This window comes from Brassica napus, chromosome C2, assembly GCF_020379485.1.
Source record: "Brassica napus cultivar Da-Ae chromosome C2, Da-Ae, whole genome shotgun sequence".
In the NCBI taxonomy this organism is placed as follows: Eukaryota; Viridiplantae; Streptophyta; class Magnoliopsida; order Brassicales; family Brassicaceae; genus Brassica; species Brassica napus.
Window position 1 is genome coordinate 36,291,485 of NC_063445.1, and position 15,904 is coordinate 36,307,388.

The 15,904-nt window shown below is 39.9% G+C and overlaps 1 non-coding gene across 1 annotated transcript; it reads left to right on the top strand.

The window, feature by feature from the left end:
* The first annotated feature begins 15,797 nt into the window (after positions 1–15,797).
* LOC125582795 lies at positions 15,798–15,904 on the top strand. Its single transcript, XR_007320247.1, has one exon. It is a non-coding gene; the product is annotated as a small nucleolar RNA R71 (small nucleolar RNA).

The following is a 15,904-nucleotide window of genomic DNA, read 5'->3' on the forward strand; positions in this document are numbered from 1 at the left end:
AATTGTAATGTATACCATTGAGGATTCTTTGTATAGATTAGCATAAACCATGAAATAACAAATTTCAAAACTAATTGAAAGTATTCCCTATACCATTCATTAAAACGTATAAGTGTTTCTCTTATGTTGTGGGATTTCGTTCATACAATCGGAAAAGTGTTAATTAAGGGAAAAGGAACAAATTTTAGACTTCATAAGTAACGTAAGACACTTAATAAGGGTTATGTAGGTGTTATTCAAACCGCAAAACGTTTTTTTTCGGTTTACAACCCCTATTTCCTCGGAATTTCCTCAGACTATTCCGAGGAAACCCTTGTCTTCCTCGTAATTCCGTCGGAATATTCCGAGGAAATTCCGAGAAACCAGTGTTTGGGGTTTCAATCTTTTACGTTTTTTTATAAACGGATCGATCGATGCGTTTATGTGAAAAATCGCATCGATCGATCAGCAGATGGACGAAAGCCGTAAGATTGTGATCGATCGATTTCATTGAATAATCGATCGATGGAACAAAATCTGAAGCCTTCCTCGGAATATCCTCGGAAAATCTTGTATGTTTTTTTATAAACGCATCGATCGATGCGTTTATGTGACAAAACGCATCGATCGATCAGCAGATGGACGAAAGCCGTAAGATTGTGATCGATCGATTGGATTGAATAATCGATCGATGGAACAAAATCTGAAGCCTTCCTCGGAATATCCTCGGAAAATATTGTATGTTTTTTTATAAACGCATCGATCGATGCGTTTATGTGAAAAATCGCATCGATCGATCAGCAGATGGACGAAAGCCGTAAGATTGTGATCGATCGATTGGATTGAATCAGCAGATGATTCACAACCCCATCAGCTACTCCCATCAGACTCCAGCCAGTACAAGCTGCAAGAGCTTCCACCGAACGCCACTTCGCGCCAGCAACAACATTGGAGAGATCAGAGCATAAAGACAAACAACGACATGCTACACAAGATTTGGGCTGCCATTTCACGTATCAGGCCGTGTCGTTGCCAAAAGGATGATGTAGTTCATCGGGACAACTCTCCATCCACCTCTGGTTCGGGTTCGAGTGGTACACACAGGGTAAGAAAGAGGTCCAAGAGACCCAACGATGCAGGAACATCTGGAGCAGGAGACGAGGAGTAGGAGCTATCACCATCTATTTTATTTTCTTTTCTATTCTAACGTTTTATGGTCTTATTTTCTGTTAATTTTGAACTGAGTTTTTTTTTGGGTTTCTTAATTATGAGTTCGTATTTCTTTTACATGGTTTCTTCGTTTTATTTGGTTGTGTTCTGAGTAGTTTTTAATTCGTATTCAGCTTTGCCTTGCTAGATAAACCAAATAAATATTATCCGAGGAAAGAGGTTATATCAAGTGTTCCTCGGAACTTCCTCGGTATTTCTTTAAAAATAAAAACAAATAGGTTCAATGGTAGTCTGTTTCCGAGTCATCATCACCAGATGAATCTGAATCTGGATCTTCGTGAAACTCTCCAATCACTGGTTCATCCTCTACGTGAACGACGGCTTCCTCTCCAAAGTCGGTTAAATCGACTACAAGGCCAACTCCAGCTAAATCTTCTGCTGCACTTAAGTTGCCGGATGTGCTTGGTTGTAGTGGGTCTTCCAGCTCAGAACTTCCCTGAACTCGGCCTCTCGGGTTGAGTCTTGTAACAGTAACCCATGGATCATCTCTGTTTCTTACCCGGGGGTACTTGATATAACAAACCTGTAACATTTAGAAAAATTATAAATTAATACACATGATGATGAATCATTCTGAATAATTAACATTTAATTACCTGATCGGCCTGAGAAGCAAGAATGAAAGGATCATAATATTGCAGCTTTCGCCTCGAATTTACTGATGTAACACCAAATGCATCTGTTCTCACACCTCGATCTGGGGTGTTGTCGTGCCAATCACAATAGAAAACAGTACAGCGCAATCCAACCATGCCCAAATACTTAATTTCCAAAATCTCATGTATGTGTCCGTAGTATACATCATCTCCTGATGCAGAACAAACGCCAGCATCATAAGTCGTACTCGAACGTCTCCTCTTCTGAGTTGTGAATGCATATCCTCGAGTACAAAATCTCGGATATGACTTCACAACAAAGTTTGGTCCAACGACCATCTCACGTATCCAATCGTCAAATGTTTCACCTCTTGCCAAACCAGCAGACACCTATTAATAGCACATATATATATATTATATCAATAAATGTGAATTAGTATAAATATGTGATAAAATATATTTTAATTTGTTTAAAGCACTCACATAAGTAAACATCCATCCACTAAATTCTCTCTGCTTCATTTCTTCTAGTTCGTCATCTGTGGCGTATCTATACTCGAACCGCTTTTCTGCCATGAAAATCCTGTATATGATGACAATAATGTAATTAATTAAGATTTAAATTTCAACTTGTTAAAATAAAAATTTGTAAGCTCATTTATTTACCTCTCATATTGAAGAACGTCTTCGCAGTTGGTGAGCAAATATGTTTGCAAATGACTGCGCTCCTGCTCAGTAAGTCGACGGTCCTTTGGTTTTCCGCTAAGTCGTCCAACATCTGTGAAAATGTCTGGAACCGTAACATGATATGCTGCCCGTTGGCCTCTATCATCATGCCGACCAGGTCTTCTGTTTTTGGTCTGAACTTCTGCTGGAAAGTAGTACTCGGCAAAGTTTGAAGTTTCTTCATTGATCATCTGTGCGACTATAGAACCTTCCACCCTACTTAAATTTTTCACCATCTTCTTCAAATGGAACATATACCGCTCATACAGATACATCCATCTATACTGCACAGGACCACCAAGTTCCAATTCTCTTGCCAGGTGAATAACAAGATGCTCCATAACATCAAAAAATGAGGGAGGAAATATCTTCTCAAGGTTGCACTGAATCACGGCTATGTTAGTCTTCAAATTTTCAATACCTTCAAGAGTCACTGATCTCGTGCATAAATCGCGGAAGAAACCACTTATCCCTGCAATTGCTTCATGAACATTTCGTGGTAATAGTTCCTTGAAGGCGAACGGAAGGAGGCGCTGCATCATTACATGGCAATCGTGGCTTTTCAAGCCAGTAAACTTTCCTTCCTTTCTGTCGATACAGTTACGCAAATTTGATGCGTAACCGTCTGGAAATTCCACATCGTTTGAAATCCAATCAAATAACGCATCTTTTCCCGCTGCATCAAGTCGGTATATGGGAAAAGGAGCCCTACCATTTTCATCAACATGAAGTTCTGAACGAGCACATATATCGACTAAATCCAGTCTTGACTTCAAATTATCCTTTGTTTTACCTTGAACATTAAGGATCGTGTTCATGAGATTGTCAAAAAAGTTCTTCTCAATATGCATGACATCTAAATTATGCCTTAGCAGATGATCCTCCCAGTATGGCAGATCCCAGAAAATACTTTTTTTGTGCCAGTTATGTAGTTCTCCAACAGCATCTACCGGAAAACGCTCATGTCCACCGACTTCTGGCGTCCTTTCTGCACCAAAATCTCTTAGTTGTATCTTCAAATCTTTCCCACAAATTTCCGGAGGTGGACTGTCAAACACCCTCTTGTTCTTCGTAAACAAATTCCTACTCCTACGATATGGATGATCAGGTGGTAGGAATCTCCTGTGACAGTCAAACCAACACGTTTTCCTTCCGTGTTTTAGTTGGAAAGCATCAGTGTTATCTTGACAATATGGACATGATAGCCTTCCATGCGTTGTCCATCCAGACAACATACCATATGCTGGAAAATCACTTATTGTCCACATTAGTACTGCCCGCATTTGAAAGTTTTCTTTACACGAAACATCGTATGTTTCAGCACCTTGAGCCCATAGTTGTTGCAACTCATATATTAGTGGCTGAAGAAACACATCAAGTGATCTCTTAGGATGCTCTGGTCCGGGAACGAGAATCGAGAGAAACAAAAACTCTCGTCGCAAGCACAAGTTTGGGGGTAGGTTGTATGGTGTAAGAATGACGGGCCATAGAGAATACTGTCTTCCACTCTTGCCAAACGGACTGAAACCATCAGTACATAATCCAAGGTAGACATTTCTTCTCTCATACGCAAAGTCGGGATACTTTGATTGGAAATGCTTCCACGCTTTTGCATCTGAAGGATGTCTGATCTCACCATCTGTTGAGTGCTCCGCATGCCATCTCATTGGTTGCGCTGTGCGTTCAGACATATACAACCTCTGCAACCTTTCCGTCAAAGGCAAATACCACATCCTTTTATATGGCACTGGAACTCTTCCACTCGTATCTTTATAACGAGGCTTCCCACAAAATTTGCATGTAACCCGCTGTTCATCCGCCCTCCAATAAATCATGCAGTTGTCGCTGCATACATCTATTACCTGATACGATAAACCAAGACCAGCTACGAGTTTCTGAACCTCGTAGTATGAACCAGGAGCTACATTATCCTCGGGTAGAATACCTTTTACAAAATCAGCAATCGCATCCACACAGTCTTCAGCCAAATTATAATCTGTTTTAATGCCCATCAATCTTGTAGCAGATGATAAAGCTGAATGACCATCTCTGCAACCTTCGTACAATGGTTGCTTTCCAGCATCCAACATATCATAAAATCTCCTAGCTTGTGCATTGGGTAAATCTTCCCCTCTAAAATGATCATTTACCATCTGCTCAGTACCTACACCATAATCTACATCCGTTCTAATTGGTTCTTCTAATCTAACCGCTGGCTGAGGTTCGCTAGTACTACCATGTTCATAATCAGTTTCCCCATGATGATACCAAATTTTGTAACTTCGTGTAAACCCACTCAAATATAGATGAGTCCAAACATCCCACTCTTTAATAACCTTTCTATTTTTACAATTAGAGCAAGGACATCTTAACTTACCTGTTTTTGCTTCCGGTTGTCGGTGAACTAACCCCATGAATTCGGTTATACCTCGTTGGTATTCTTCCGTAAGCAATCTCGTGTTCGGATCCAAATGAGGTCGATCGATCCAAGAACGAAAATAATTTGAAGAAGACATATTTTTATGAATCAAATTCGTGTGTAAATAGAGTAAGAGGGAGGATGAAGATATGGAGTGAATGAAGAGGAAGAGGAGCTTGTATTTATAGGTTAAATCCTGCCGACAAACCGAGGAAATTCCGACGGAATTCCGACGCCAACGGCTAGTCCGTCGGAATTTCCTCGGAATTATGTAAAATCCTCAAACGGCTCTCCAACGGCTCTAATATTTCCTCGGAATTCATCGGTTTTTTCCGAGGAAAACATATTTCCTCGGAATTTCCTCGGAATATTCCGACGGATTGATGTTTCCTCGGAATTCCGTCGGTTTATTCCGAGGAAATTCCGAGGAAACCAAATTTTGTGTTTCCTCGGAATTTCCTCGGAAATTCCTCGGGATATTCCGAGGATTTCATTTTCCGTCGGAATGTCCGTCAGAATATCGCTGTTTTCTTGTAGTGAGCGTAGGAACACTCTCGGGTACTTATAAGCTGTCGCAAGCCCTAACGGCTCTATCGCTAGGCCCGAGGAATTTAATGATTCTCCCAAAGGCGGCGCATATAGCGGTTACAAGGAAAAACAAAAAAGCGCGCGCGAAGTAACGTACAAAACCTATCATCTCCCTTCATTCATCCTGAAGAAAAGAGATTGGGGGACAAATGTTGGACCCAATTTCAGTCAATTAGGCAATTGGGCCTAAATGATTTGGGCCACACGACCAACAAAGAGGCGCAGCTTCGATGAGTAGGAAGAGAACGATTCGAGGAGCCAGAGATCAGGGAACGGTTGCGAAGATCCCAGACTAACTCAATCCACTATAAAAGGAGATCGAGGCACATGAAGAAGCACACATTGAAAACCCTAGAGAGAGCTACACCCACACTTCCTTGTTTTCATCTAGCTTTAGCCTTTTATTTTATTGATCTCACTTGTAACATTTGATCTCAATTCATTCATTGTATTCACCCTTATTCATCAATAAAGTTCATTTTTGCCTACTGGAAATTGATTACATCGTTGTGTTCAAAAGATATCGTTGCGTTCAAAAGATATCGTTGCCTACATCATTTTATCTTCCGTAGATTAAACTCCCGATCACTATCAAATACATAGTGTAGATTTTAGGATCTACAATATTGTAAGTTACTTTAACGATATATTACATATCTGAAGAAAAAAACTAGGAGCCCCTTCTTGACCAGAGGTCTCCTTCAGTGACTTCTAATTATTGTTATAAGAGGAAGACTGTTGGGGCCAAAAACGGTTATCTCGAAATCAACGTCTAAAATTACATTTTCTCGCGGAAACCTTCTCGACACATGCTCGGTAAAAGCTCTCGAACAAAAGTTTCAAAGAAAGACGAACCCCGGACCAGTCCAGTTCGGCGAACGACCGAGCTGGACTCAGCACAGATTCAGCTCGGCCATTTGCCGAGCTGGACTGGGATCAAACGCGGATTCAGCTCGGCCGTTTGCCGAGCTGGACCAGTTCAGTTCGGCAAAAGGCCGAGTAGGACCCGAGACGGATTCAGCTCGGCCGTTCACCGAGCTGGACCAGCCCAGTTCGGCGAACGGCCGAGCTGGATCAACCGAAACCCGTCTTCGCCTCGTCCTCGTAACTCCTCTCCCGAAACTGCATCGAACTCATTCTTGTTTCGTTTCGGCCGGAGGCACCGTTGGAACTTTACGATTTAAAAACTGCGGGACCTCGACTTTTCTCGAAAGACATTCAGATTGTTCGTATAAAAATGGCAACGGTTAACTAAACACCTCGAATTTCAAGGAATTGGAATGTTCCTTGAATTCGACGTCGTTTCGGAAGCGCTCTCTGTATAAAATCGTAAAAACGACTAAGTCGGAAAACGGCCCAAAAGGGGCCAGAACGAGGCTAAGAGCCCACTTACGATTTTATAGAAATCAAGCCCCATCGTTATGACTGTTTATCTTTTGTTAGGCAGGAAAAAATAAATGTCAAGTTTCCGAAGATAAATACCAAGATCGAAGGGAAATGGAATATTTCTGCGAAGCGATAAAATCGACCGGGGGCAGAAAGGGAAAAAGGTAAACCGCCTTAGAGGAAGTATATAAGGAGATCGAAGCTGAAGGAGGGAAAAAAACAAGAATTATCACCCAGAGCAATACTTAGAGCAATTTAGGCATTTTTCCGTTTTTGTTATTCGAGCTGCGACTCAACTAGGTTTTCAAGTCTTAGGTTGCTAGAACTAGGAATCTCGCTGACAGCTCTCGTGGCCGAAGGCTCTTACCTTGTTTTTACGCTCAAACGTGAATTCGGAATAAAAATCTTTCTTGCCCTCTTTTCGATTCCATATATTTTTTTGTCGCCTAAACTTTCGTATTCTGATTGCTTGGCGTTTGGTTTTGCAGATATCCGGGACCTTTGAGAAATTTAGGGTTTCCTATCTTTCTTAATTTAAACGGAAATCGACAGTGCGGATTTCAGTTCCCACAAAGACTTATTCGATTTGCAACACTAAGGAGATATGCTATGTTGTAAGAGACAAATAGTAACTTATTTTGTTTGATGCTGACTCGACAATGCTTTAGCTAATACTCTTTGGGCTGATATCTTCCCAACCGCAAGATGCCACTATCTTGAGTATGAGGATTCAGAACATAAACTAATGGCTCATATTTTGAACCAGACCTAAAGAAAATAAAACGATTCTTTCGCTATGATAGACAACTGAAGAATAATTAGGAAGTAAAATTATTATTCAAGAAACTTGGAAGAATGCGATAATTAAGACTGTGTGCTATAAATATAATCAATCAGATTTGCGTTAACAGAGTGACATAAAAAGTAAGGTCATAACAACATACTTGTCATTGAACTCAATTAGTGGGAGTTAGAAGAGGAACTGAATGATAATATATAACAACTGAGATCTCATAGGAGTATAATGATGAAGAAGCTTACTGAAAGCAGATGAGCCGTCTCATATAGTTGAGTTAAGGGGATCAAATACATACATTACTTTTCTACCTCGCAAGATGAGAACAGAGAAGCGACAATGTATCATGCTCTCAATCCGGTTGTTGGAGAGACACAAAATGAAAAGTTAATTGAGTTGCCATCACCAAAACAAAACCGCTATGTCACATTCTCTATTCATGCAGCCAAAACACCAAGATCAAACTGATTCTCAACTAGGTTTTTCCCTTCCAACTAGAGTGTCATTGGTGATAAAATAGTAAAATGAGTACATGATTTCCTTACATCCTATTTTTACCGCCAACCATGAACAAAATCTGTATACACCTCATACCAATGATGCAAGGGATAAAAATTGCCTACATATTTCTTTATAAAACGTATACTTTAAAATCATTTCGAAGATCTTCACTAGAAGGCTGGAACCATTACTATCGATGATACTTTCTCAAATCCGCCAGAACTTATTCCTGATATATCGATCTTAGATAATGTTCTTATTACCCATGAATTTCAATTTCTCAAAATATAACAAGCAAACAAATTGTTCCATGGCTGTCAAAGCAGACATGAGAAAAGAATACGATATACTAAGGTGGAATTTTATTGAACTAGTTCTCAAGTCTCGGACTCCATCCTCCATGGATAACCTGGGTTATATGATGTGTCTCCACCGTTACATACTCCTTTCTTATAATGGCTCACCTAGAGAAAAAGTAAATCGAGTAGAGGAATACGCCAAGGAGAACCGATTTCACCATACATCTTCAATCTATATTGTGAATTTTTCTTAAGACTATGTAGTAGGGCATATTTAAAATTCAGAAGAAAAAAATCATATTTCTTTTGATGGAATATTTGATACTACGTATAGTAATATTTAATAATACTGCATGTATTATTTAAACTAGAATCTAATAATTTTTAAAATATTCTTCTATTTTCTATTTTAATTAAATAATTTCTAATACTAGGGACATAGCCCCCACGCAAGCGCGGAGCCGGATACGTTATTGGTGCATTGTGTAGTCTTATGTATGGAATTTTGTTTTTTGTTTTTACTTTTGTTTTCCGTGTTGTATATAATCTATATTATAATAGATTGATTAGGTTGATATGAGTATAACCGGTGATTTCTAATGTGTTGATATTTCATATCTTATGCGTGGACGTCTAAAAGAGTTTCAGATTTATCTTCATGAATTCGACATCTAGCAACATTTTTCCCATGAATATGTCGGACAGAGACTCACATATCCGCTGAGATTCAACATCTGATACGCTGACTAATTGCCATCCTTATTAGCTATCCAGTAAATCTGCAAGTTGTGCAAGTATAAGAAAATAATTATCTACAACAATTTAGAAACCCCAAACAATAGTGAAACCTTTTATTAGACATAGAGCAAGAGAATATAAATATGGTCATGGAGATATTTTAACAGAAATAGAAAAATGAATCTCCATGAGCTCCTCTCAGGCCTATGCGAAATCTCTAAGTTCGTCCAAGAAGCTGTGTTTCTTTTTCATTGGTTGTTCCTGTAGTTGTCGGCTGTGTAAAAGATTTTGTTCACCTCCTCCTTGTAACTACCAATGTGTTCTAATTGGGATTTCAAGTCTGGGAAATTAGTGAATCCCTCCATGGCGTAAAGGTCTTAGTGGACAACAAAGAAAAGTTATATTAATCAAGTTTTCAGTAGGACTATGAAATTCTATCAATTTAAAGAGTTTCAATGATACACGACACTTAATAGAGCGGTTTAGAGTGTAATTTTTTATCATCGGATTTGAGAGTTAAGCGAAAAAGTGGGAGAACCCTAGGCCCTAGCTTAGAGACGATAAAAAAGAATAGACGATTAGGAGGCTTCTTTGGGTCTGTCTGACGCATCAGCCTTACCTTTTAAGGCTTATGTAGAAACTGGGTGCGATAGACCGAAAGTTAATTAAAATGATCCAATAACCATTAATTCATTACACAGCCCTGTTCAAAAACTCACTGCTAAGGGCCGTAAAATCGCCGGAAAAAGTAACTCGAGCACCAACGGTGACGATTTAAACTGATTCGGTCCAAAAATTAGGATTTTTTTTTAAAAATTAATTTTTACTCGTTTCATCGTATAATTGAGTAGTATATATAAAGATTCATGATGTTTTCATGAAAATGGAAAAAAAACGAAGAAATTAATGTATAAGTCGTGAAAACTTATGAGCCATCGAAATCAATATTGCAGAAAACCTTACAGTCTAAAGAGGAACGCGACTTGTAAAAGTCATAATTGCCTTTAATTAAACTTAATCATAAAAACATGCAAAAAAATCCCATGGTTTCTATTCGCACTCGGGTTGTTAGTCTTTTTAAAGATGTGTAAACCGCTGCACTAAGTGATATTATTGTAAGTTTTTACGAATAGATAATATATTAAAACAAAAACATGAAGATGGATCCCACCAAAATAAATGAAATGCTGAGGTGGACACTCTAAGGAGAGAGTAAAAACTCGATCATTATAATAATGATTAGTTTAACAAAATTGTAACGCCTGACCGCCTACGGCTCGGCCCATGGGCCTCATTCTGTATGACGGGCGGTGCATTAATTTTTTTTAAGGCTCGAAAGTCATGTTTACTTACCATGCAACCACCACATGACATTTCTCTGTGCTTTAGCTTCACTCGTAAGATATCACGAATCACTTTCGGATAGGTCACCCATCTTTCCACTACTCTATCTCAAGCACGCTTAACTCTGGAGTTCTAAATGGATGTGTGACCGAAAAGATAAGTTCACTAATCAATTTTTTTAAACCCTTTCCATAGACCACAAACCAAGATATTACAATTTACCCTCTATAATAGAACACAACGTCCTCGTTGCGCACCACGACAGGTCTGAAGAGGTGTCTCGGTTCAGGACCGAGATGGCTAACCTAGCTCTGATACCACTTGTTGTATCCCGACCCATCATAGCTGAATGTTTGATGATATCATGACACTTGTCTCATGCCAAAAGGGCCGAAATAACATGTCTTTAAACAAAGTAGGATCCCATGATGCCTTTGATAAAAACCACTGATACACTAAAATTTTGTCTTTATCTACTGCAAGCTAACAGTGTAGATGTAGTATTTGAGATACAATTCCAAAGGACCATTTTATACTTTATCTTTATGGGATCAATATCAAACTAAAACAACATGGGGGTTTTAAAGGTTCAGAAATCGTAAAGAGCAAGTAACAGTTTTCATTTGGATTTCCAGATTATAAAAGAGCTAAGCTTAGGGTGAATAATTGGAAATCAATGAGCATGAGCCAAACACTATTCAAGGAACCATTCGCAGCAAGTCTTAAACAACAAAACAAGATCGACTGACTTTCGTGGCATCTATCCTTTTATCATGCATTCCTAATATTTAAACTGTCATTTGAATCAGAGAAACATGATAAACATTAAGACCAGGTTCGATAAGTTCACAATTTTCCCTAACATCTACTTTCGCTGGTTAGGGACATAAAACACTTTTGATGACTTGGTTAAACCTAGTTCCAAACACTAAATGGTTAGTTTAATGCCGGCAGTAAGCGTAATCGTGAATGGAGACAGTCAAAACATCAATCCTTATTTGTGTTTAGCTCATGAATCTGTGACCTCCTAACACCCTAGACTAAGCAAGGTGACTACTCAGCCATAGCTACAGAGAACACAGAGATAAAAGCTGAATAATACATCACTGCAATTATAAAAGAAATAGAAATAGGGTTCAGAGGATTCTTCTCTAAATCGAGAGAGATGGACTTCTTCCTTTACAATGTATAAAATCCCAACAATGGAGCTCTAAGGTCTGGTTTCTTTTCCGAAAATAGCGTAGTAAAATAGTAGAAAATAAGAAAAGATATATTGCAGGTCTCTAGCGGCTGCAGTAGATAAAATTGGGATAATTAGGGCAAATCCCGAAATTTGAGAAGTTTCCATAAAAATCTCTGCCGCGGGAACAGGCACTCGGGTTGCTCCGCACGATCGGGAACAACCAATCGGACTGCTCTCCGTGAAAAAACTCCAAATTGCACTCTTTTCTGTCCTTTCTGCTCCAAGTGGCCTATCTTCCCTCATGTACAACTCCAGACCTGTAATGACTCGAAAAGGACTAGGAAGACTCGATAAAGACTTGAAAACAAATTAGAAGACATATATACAAGATGTCAAAACACCATATATCAATTTCCCCAGACGTAGATCCTTGTTTGTCCTCAAACAATGTCAAGTATCAAGAACATGGAGAAATGTTTGAAAGTGTGGGAACTCTCTTATTTTCAGCAACCATACTTTAACCACGAATCTCTGAACCATATAAGCAGTAACACTAGGACAACACACCCTTACCAAAACCCCAATGACTGCTGTTCGAGATCGGCTCCATAATCTATATCTCAAACCTACAAAAGCTACACTTTCCAGACAAAGCTCCTTATATTCAATTAAGAGTAGAGTGAACTTCTCATGACAAGCATTATTCAGGGTAGACGGTCTAGGTATTGAATAGGCTATTTGATGGTGGAGTTAAGAGTATTTAAGGGCTACCATTTTTTTGTAGAGGATGCATGATATCGCGCAAAATAACAAGAGAGGATAGATCCATTGATGTCCACAGCCTCTACTCGTTTTTACTACCTCTGGAACGACTGTACTGCTCTATCTGGATCAACCGTCTGGCTGCTCAGATCATCTGCATGCTCTTCATGTTTTCAACTTGGTATTCCACTCTTTTGCTCGACTTTCCCAGTGGCTCATGTTTCTTTGATTTCTTCCCCTTCTCCATCACCTTATTCTCGTTTTTTAGTTCTTTTTTTTAAGACTGATATGGTGAGGTGACGAAGAAGGAGGTAATACATAATGGTTCTAAATGCCACTGGTGATTCTGATTTCGCAACCATTATGGTTCTCCACCCATGCTCTTGCACAATTCTTTGGTTATGGAGCGGTTGCTCCCTTAAACTGCTTGTTCTCCTTTCTGACAGAATTTCTGCAGCAGTAACGAGTAAAAGGCTGCGTTGTTCCTTTCCTCTCCGACCTTTTTGCACATATCTGCATATATGAAACTGAAAAAAAAGTCATGAAGGTGGAATAAAGGCTAAGGTGCAGGGTGTGAACTAGCTAAAGATGAGCTAGCCACTCCGGATCAGCAAGATGGATAAAAAGGACAAGAAGTCCTGAGTGTATTCTCGTTTCCCTGATCTAATGCCCGTAATAAGAAAAATTGCAGTCAAGATTAGGTTCAAGTTAAATGGAGCTAAGTCTTTCCTGTGTAACCTCGACAAGCCGAAATCTTCTGGAGAACCAAATGAGATAATGTCAGGGTGTTCCAGGTCCACATGTGCGTCTTTCGTCACTGCTAAGGTCATTGAATAAGATAACAAAAAGCATGAGGTGGTTAGTGATCAACACAGAATAAGGTCATAATTCCCACAAAGTTTTGACTGACTCGATCATAAAAACTGACTCAAAAGAAAAACAAAAGAAAGAAACGAGTTAGTAAACGACGAAAACCCTCCCCCAGACTTACTTCACAACGTCCCTGGTGTGAAAATAAATCAGAGAGAATGTGAAAACAAGAATAAACATTTTTTTTTTGTGTGAGATACTTTCCTGAGTGGAGCGGGTTCTCCACGAAAATTCTGGGTGTTCTATCGCAAGATCTCCGCCTGGAGCGGTCAGATTTTTCTACTTTTTGACTTGAGACTCAATAAACTAAAACGAAAAATAAGCAAACAAAAACAAAAACAAGTTATATTTATACTTACCAGTGGGTTGCCTCCTACCCATCGCTTGGTTTAAGTAACTAGCTTGACTTGGTGACTGGGTTCAGTCAGGTTGAGAATGAGGGCTTGTTCCAAAACAAGTTCCACAATCAGACATGTTCAACTTCAAAATTCTGCTTAACAACCCTTTTACAGCAGCTTCTCCTTTCTCCTACAGCTCATGTGTGAGAATAGCTCCGACTTTAGAGAAAGGTTTAGAGGTACCCCTTACACTTTACCTCATACTCAATGGATTTCTCATCACACTTCCGCGGAATCAAAGTCATTGTAGGGTTGCCCTTGACCCTTTTCTTCTGGACTTTTATTTCCACCTCTGCATTCCCACTGAATTTCTTAGTATCAGTGTGAGGATCTCCATGCATAACTTCTTTGATCTAACTCTTGTCACCTAGCTCCTTCTTAGGAACAATTTTCAGCTCGCTCTCCACTAACCATTGATATGCAAGAGGCGTATCGGATTTGTGAACAGGTTGGGACAGCCTTGTAGAAAACCTTCTTGTTGATGTTGGAGAAGGAGACTCTCTTATTAGGCAGGTCGATGATTGCTCCCACTGTAGCCATAAAGGACCTTCCAAAGATCAAAGGCATCTCATGATCTTCGCTCACCTCAACAACCTTAAATTTGGTATGGAGCATACAGTCACCTACTTGGACATGAAGATTGCGAATGGTGCCATAAGGGACTGTCGTGGAAGAGTTTCCAAAAGCCAGAGTTACCAGATAAGACTTAATATCAACAATGCCTTACTCGTCCACAATTGCCTTTGAGACAAGAGTCACACTAGATCCGGAGTCACAAAGAACTTCCGTGAATTCCACTCCAACAATGGAACATGGAAAAGAAAACTTTCCAGGGTCATCAACCGTAGGCAATACCTTCAGTGCTGGTGTCAACCCTTCAGTAAAGAGAGCCTTAATTTCCTCTTGAGTCTCTCTACAATTTTTGAAGAACATATGCAATGGCCGAATCTCTGAAGCATGTTCAAATGAGATCTCTTTAGGAAGCCTTCTCACCATCTTCCTAAATCCATCCAACTGTTATGCACTAATGAGATCCATCAAATGTCTAGGTGGAATTGGATATGGAACCTTAGGAACATAGACTCGCACTGGTGGAATCTCAATAGGTTCGGGAGCAGTCACTTCAGAGCTAGCAAGGTGCTCTGTTCTCTCTTATGCGCCTAGAGCAGTCTCAGCAGACGGTTGCTCCGGTTCTTTTCCCTCAGCTTTCTCACATCTCAGCTCTGTTGCATTACAATGCTCAACTCTAGGATTCATCACACTCTTTCCAGGTAGGGTACCTTGCTGCCTCTTGACACTTTCAGCTGTTTGAGCAATCTGAGCATTAATCTTCCTTATGTGGCTCTCAACAGTGTCGTACTTTATACTCAGCTCGATGGACATGTTGTCCATACAATTGTTAATGTCCTTGGTAACCTGATTCAACGCCTTGCCTAAACCTGCTGACCCTGCAACAGCTGTTGCATCATCGTACCCAGACCCTCCAGCTCATCTGGTTGACTGTTCCCGGCAGCTGAAACTACTTGCTGGGTGTTCTGGGTTGTTGCTGGTTCTGGTTCTGATTCTGACTCACAAACCGGTTCTGTGCCTGACTGAAAACAAAAGTTTTACCCTGAAAGTTCTGCGGGAAGCCTTGCTGGTCGTTTCCTTTCTTTTCAGCCCCAGGAGCAACCTCTTGAGTGTTCTGAATCTGCCAAGCCGTAGCTTGCTCCATGCTGAAGATTTGCCTTTGGTTGTTTTTTAGCAGCTGATCAACTTTGGATGTCAGCTCATCTATCTTCTAAGTGTCAACACTATTGACTTTCTTGGAGCGGTCGCTCTCCTGATTCTCATTGGCTGAACTAACTGCCATGTTCTCAATCAGCTTAAACGCTCCATTAGTGGTCTGAGTCATGAAGTCTCCATTGCTCGAAGAGTTTAGAGCACTTTGGTATTTCCAGTCTACTCCATCTTAGAAAATGCTCAGGAGGTAATCATCATCAAATCCATGGTGAGGGCATTCTCTGCGGTAGTCATTATAACGCTCCCATTCGTCGCAAAAAGGCTCTTCAGTGAGCTGCCTGAAAGAGATGAACTTGTTCCTCAATGC